Source organism: Panulirus ornatus, chromosome 20, assembly GCF_036320965.1.
Source record: "Panulirus ornatus isolate Po-2019 chromosome 20, ASM3632096v1, whole genome shotgun sequence".
NCBI classification, from domain to species: domain Eukaryota; kingdom Metazoa; phylum Arthropoda; class Malacostraca; order Decapoda; family Palinuridae; genus Panulirus; species Panulirus ornatus.
Genome location: NC_092243.1, coordinates 2,091,107 through 2,097,500, shown reverse-complemented (window position 1 = coordinate 2,097,500; position 6,394 = coordinate 2,091,107). Strand labels below are relative to the sequence as shown.

The following is a 6,394-nucleotide window of genomic DNA, read 5'->3' as shown; positions in this document are numbered from 1 at the left end:
CAGCAGACCGGAAGAGGAAGGAGGAAGCCGCCGGGGGAGGCAGAGGGGAGTGGGAGGGGAAGGGAGGAGGAGGAGGAGGAGGGGGAGCAAAGAGGGGGCGGATGGCAACCTACACGTAAGATAAAATAAAGAGAAATTGAGTGAAAGAAAATGGAGGTGGGGAAAAGAGAAAATGGGAGAGAAGATGGTCAGAATTGCAGAGGAAAACAAGAAGTATATTGTCTTACCATTGCACAATTCTGGTTAGATAAAATGTTCAAGGTGTATTGTTTGTGGCGGTAAAGCTCCAGACTTTAAGAAAAGATATATTTCAGGTCACTTTCATTATTATCTCTCTCTCTCTCTCTCTCTCTCTCTCTCTCTCTCTCTCTCTCTCTCTCTCTCTCTCTCTCTCTCTCTCTCTCTGACCCACTCTCCCTCCTCGAAGTGTCACTTTACTGACGACGCCCCAAACTCGGTGGAAGGCCACAGCGGGTGACCTCACCTGACCTAGTCATCCCCAGCGAAATGAGTTCAGTGGCCCAGCTTACGGCCTCACCTGGGGTGTTAACCCGTGACATCCATACTCGATTATTACAGATGATCTGACCTTTTCCATGAGAGGAGCTACTGGAAGGCCACTAGCATGGAGAGAGCATGTGACACTAGGCTTGCACGACCTGATCTTCCTGCCTCGTATATACCCGGCCATCACTGGAGTCAGGCAGATGACTCGCTCTAAGACATTTATTGTACCACTCCAATACCTGAAGTCTCGGCCATGTGACTCGAGACTTGAACCGCCCTTAAGGCGTCTCCTTCGTCAGTAGAAGTCCCAGCGTGGCTCCTGACGTGTTATCTTCCTTGCAGGGTTCATTGTGGTGCCTCATCTCTGACGTCCGCCGTCGGCAGGCCCGGCGTGGGAGAGACATCACCTACGCCCGTCAGGAGCAGCTGCTGTAACAAGGAGGGAGCTACGGCTACGCCCGCGGCACTCCTGCCTCCCTAGCGCCTCTTCAGAAGCCTCCTGTAACCACAGCACAACCCGGCAGTCGTAGCCGCACACTTCAACAGTCGCGAAAAATGTCAAAATACTAAAAGGTAATACCAAAAATTGAAGGTACTTTTTTTTTCACGAAAATTTTTGTTTTGAAATTGAAATATGACATAATGAAAGGATAGTATACTTGCAATGATCATGGGAAACATATTCTTATGCTCCCATGACCCACAGATAACCAATATACCCAAAACTAATAGTAAAAAAAAAAAAGTCTTTCAAACATGAAAGTATCTAAATGCTTAATTACAGGACTTAATCACCCATAAACAGCATTTCAATCCTAGATTCTTATTGAGCAAGAAAAGTAGTCCTTATTCTGAGGGTTTCAAGGAAACACATGTAACCATCTCTCTCTCTCTCTCTCCTCTCTCTCTCTCTCTCTCTCTCTCTCTCTCTCTCTCTCTCTCTCTCTCTCTCTCTCTCTCTCTCTCTCTCTCTCTCTTAATGTAGTGACCCACTCTCCCTCCTCGAAGTGTCACTTTACTGACGACGCCCCAAACTCGGTGGAAGGCCACAGCGGGTGACCTCACCTGACCTAGTCATCCCCAGCGAAATGAGTTCAGTGGCCCAGCTTACGGCCTCACCTGGGGTGTTAACCCGTGACATACATACTCGATTATTACAGATGATCTGACCTTTTCCATGAGAGGAGCTACTGGAAGGCCACCAGCATGGAGAGAGCATGTGACACTAGGCTTGCACGACCTGATCTTCCTGCCTCGTATATACCCGGCCATCACTGGAGTCAGGCAGATGCCTCGCTCTAAGACATTTATTGTACCACTCCAATACCTGAAGTCTCGGCCATGTGACTCGAGACTTGAACCGCCCTTAAGGCGTCTCCTTCGTCAGTAGAAGTCCCAGCGTGGCTCCTGACGTGTTATCTTCCTTGCAGGGTTCATTGTGGTGCCTCATCTCTGACGTCCGCCGTCGGCAGGCCCCGCGTGGGAGAGACATCACCTACGCCCGTCAGGAGCAGCTGCTGTAACAAGGAGGGAGCTACGGCTACGCCCGCGGCACTCCTGCCTCCCTAGCGCCTCTTCAGAAGCCTCCTGTAACCACAGCACAACCCGGCAGTCGTAGCCGCACACTTCAACAGTCGCGAAAAATGTCAAAATACTAAAAGGTAATACCAAAAATTGAAGGGTACTTTTTTTTTTCACGAAAATTTTTGTTTTGAAATTGAAATATGACATAATGAAAGGATAGTATACTTGCAATGATCATGGGAAACATATTCTTATGCTCCCATGACCCACAGATAACCAATATACCCAAAACTAATAGTAAAAAAAAAAGTCTTTCAAACATGAAAGTATCTAAATGCTTAATTACAGGACTTAATCACCCATAAACAGCATTTCAATCCTAGATTCTTATTGAGCAAGAAAAGTAGTCCTTATTCTGAGGGTTTCAAGGAAACACATGTAACCATCTCTCTCTCTCTCTCTCTCTCTGATCATCATGTATTCCTTTCTCTTCCGCCCAATTTCTTATTTCATATTCCTGGCTTCACATGGAGAGACAGACCCACTCAGGAAGATTTAGAATGTAGTCTATCAGTCAAGTCTTGCCCTCCACTCTTCTCCTTCCTAACGTTACTCTTGATCTGTTTTTGTTTACACAGATGTATTCATTAATTTTGTATTTTCAAGATTGTGTTTCTTGATCTGTATCTTAATTCAAGATAGTGTTGCTTTGTTTCTTGTTTTGATACAAGTTTGTGTGTCCTCATTTTGTTTTGATGATGGAGGGTCGTGTTTCTTTGTTGTAAGTTCAAGGTTGTGTCTTTACGTGTCCTGTTGACACAAGGTAATGTTCTCTTTTTTCTGTTGATTCAAGGTTGTCTCTTTGCTCGTTATGTTATATTTTAGAGTTGCGTTCCTTTATCAGTTTTACAAGTTCAAGATTGCATTGTCATGAGTTCTATGACTGACTGCTGACATATCCTGAAGGGGAGCTGGTTATACCACCGTGGCCAGGCATGGAAAATATATCCGGTTCGTATACAATGAGTCTGTTGGCAGTATATCCCAATATTTGGTCTGCGATAAATAAAATCTTTTTAGTACACGTGGGTTCGCGGAAATTAGAAGATGAGGGTAAATGTTCATATTAGCTTTTAGCGAAGTAAGTCTTATACTAACCGAGTCGGACCCTGCAGGCCTCGCTGGTTTGGAGAGCTACTGACTAGCTGGCTTTTGATCTTTGGACTCGTACTTGAGAGGATATATCCATTTCAATTTCACTAAGTCCAGTTAGGTGGCGGGAGAGCTCATCTCTATCATCATCTTGAAGTCTAGTTAAAGTGTTGGGATGAAATAGTCAGACTACTTGACCTTTCCTGACCCCAATAAGGATAAACGACTCACAGACTCTTGCTCGCTTCACGTATCTAAGAAAACAACATCGAGAATATATTCACTGGTCGGCAGTTTAAAGTTTGACTTTCTGGTGTCAAAAAAAAAAAAAACCGGCAAAAAAGACAAGTTTGATTGCAAGGTATCAGTGACTGTGTTACATTCCTCCCTGATCCTGGTTGTAGGCATCCATCTCAACACGAGCAAATCAACTACTCAGACTGCATGATGGAGTTACATTTATGGATTACATTTTCATACGATCACTGAAATAAACAATGTTCTACACATCACATGAGGCGTGTGTTTGAGTGTGTATAGATACGTAAGAATAAAGACATGGTATATGTATACACATGGTGAAGAGACGGGGTAACACGAGTGTAGAACTCTCACCCAGTAACACAGACACACACAGACACACACACACACACACACGCACACACAGACACAGACACTCACACACACACACACACACACACACACACACACACACACACACACACACACACACACACACACACACACACAAACACACACTCACACACTCGTCAATATTATGTAACAGGAAACTTGATTAATCAGAATATGTCGTATGAAAGCAGCGATAACGGAAAGCAATGATATTTACGACCCTGATAAAGGAAACAGCCATTTATCTGGGTCGCATCATGTACTTTTTTGTCTACGTAATGAGGGGAAGTGCCACCTGCCACCCATACAATGTTTTACACCTGTTGGATACTTTCATTCAGGTCTAATTACCGAAAAAAGTAGTTCGGAGAAATCCGCTTTGAAAAAAAAAAAAAAAAAACTGGAACAAATCGCTTGTCATCTGTTGCCAGTAAAAGGGATTACAAATTTTTAATCATTAAATAATTCCTCTTATTTCTAATAGTCTGAGGTAAAGAGGAGAGAGAACGTTTTCGTTTTATTCACATTAAACATATCAAAGGATTTGATACTCTATTCGGTGAGGTCCGGAATTACTGGAAAGAGAATAAAATGGAATATCTGGAGTGCACACGAGGTGTATTATTATAACATTTGGTTCCAGTTTTACGTATGAGGAAAAAAGGGTTTATTGTGGTCATTCGTTGTTTCTCTAACGTTGCATAATGGCCGTAAAGGCGCTTTTGTTCTTAAGTCTTACGATGGCAGCGGCGGGCACCGTCATCATGCTCGACCTACACGCTGATGGAGGCGTGATTCAGAGGAAGACCTTCAGCACGGACCAGAGTAAGGCCCTCGGCACGGACCAGAGGAGGGCCCTCAGTACGGGCCAGAGGAGGCACTCAGCACGGACCAGAGGAGGGCCCTCAGCACGGACCAGAGGAGGGCCCTCAGTACGGACCAGAGGAAGACCTCCAGCACGTACCATCTGAAGGGTAAGCAGCTGGTGTACGTACGTAACGCAGCAGCACACAGGGAAAGAACTTCCAGCGGCCCGTTGGTCTAGGGGTATGATTCCTGCTTTGGGTGCAGGAGGTCCCGGGTTCAAATCCCGGACGGGCCCGTTGATGGCTTTTTCATGTTCATCCGGAGAGAGAGAGAGAGAGAGAGAGAGAGAGAGAGAGAGAGAGAGAGAGAGAGAGAGAGAGAGAGAGAGAGAGAGAGAGAGAGAGAGAGTAATTGATAGTGAAAGTCAGAGAGAGAAAGGTGGAGAGAGGCAAAAACTGAAAAGAGTGAGAGTAAGAGAGGAACTTAAGTGAGAGTGCGAGAAAGAGAGAGTGAGACAAGAGGAGAGTGGAAGTTAAGATAACAGGGGTCTTGCTCCAAGAGGATGCCCAGAGGCGCCAGTGTGTTGCAATAAACTGAGTTGATCACGGTAGGTGAAGGTCAAGCGATATGAGCCAGATGCAAGCATCGTACAATGTTCTTATGTGACCCTGAAATTACTCTAACTTTGGTTGAAAGCTGATATGTCGCTTTACTATGCTGTTATTGCTGTCTTTAACATTATATTGTAGGTCAGAATGTGAGTCTGTCTTCTCAAATCTTACAAAAATAATCTTTGATGTAATCTATACATAGTTTACCATTGAATCAAACGTATATATTTATTGTATGTGTTTAAGAACAGAGGTACAGACTCTGAAGATTGGATGAAAACATTTCGTGATGTTGACCTCTTGATGATCATGGTGCAGTCCTTGAGTGTCACAACCTGACGTTTGATCTGACCCATAAGGGTTAGGTCAAAGGTCAGTCCATCAGTGGTAAACAAATTCTCTCTCTGACAAGCATAAACAACCATTCACACAGACAAATATACATATATACGAAACAGATACATACATACCTACATACATACATGAATGCTACAAGGAGTAAAGACATGGCAGATATACATACAAGGTTAAGAGACAGGGCAACACGAGCGCAAAACTCTCCCCATAACTCACAAGAAGCAATGGTAAAATACATTCGTACAAACATACACGCACATGATCATTTATGAACAAGCAACACAAGGACTCATATATGTAATGGCCCGTTGGTCTAGGGGTATGATTCCTGCTTTGGGTGCAGGAGGTCCCGGGTTCAAATCCCGGACGGGCCCGTGTTATTTAGTGGTAATTCGTTGTTTAGGAGTGAAAGTAACGAAAGCAGGGAGAGAAAAGAATGATAGATAGATAGATAGATAGATAGAGAGAGAGAGAGTAAGGAAGAGGAGAATTGAAAGTGGAATGAAGGAGAGTGAAGAAGAACTCATGCGGCAGGGTACGTATGCAGATATATACATCACGAGGCTATTTACCAGAGAACAACAACAGGAGTTATAGACATCTCTCGTTATCAGCATATCAACAGAGCAGAGATCACAACAGGGTGACGGGTGTGAGAGACACTCACACGGCGCGTATTCTGAACACGTCATGTGATCATGAGACGGCTCAGTACATCTTCAAACTTGCCTTCTGACTGGAAGGTGGATGTATTCAGAATAAGAAAACTTCACTCATTATCAATGCACAAACACACACACACA

The 6,394-nt window shown here is 44.2% G+C and overlaps 2 non-coding genes across 2 annotated transcripts; both read left to right on the top strand.

Annotated features, from left to right (window-relative positions):
* Positions 1 to 4,846: 4,846 nt before the first annotated feature.
* Positions 4,847 to 4,918, top strand: TRNAP-UGG (transfer RNA proline (anticodon UGG)). The gene has a single exon. It is a non-coding gene; the product is annotated as a tRNA-Pro (tRNA).
* Positions 4,919 to 5,893: 975 nt separating this feature from the next.
* TRNAP-UGG (transfer RNA proline (anticodon UGG)) lies at positions 5,894 to 5,965 on the top strand. Its single transcript has one exon. It is a non-coding gene; the product is annotated as a tRNA-Pro (tRNA).
* Positions 5,966 to 6,394: the final 429 nt, after the last annotated feature.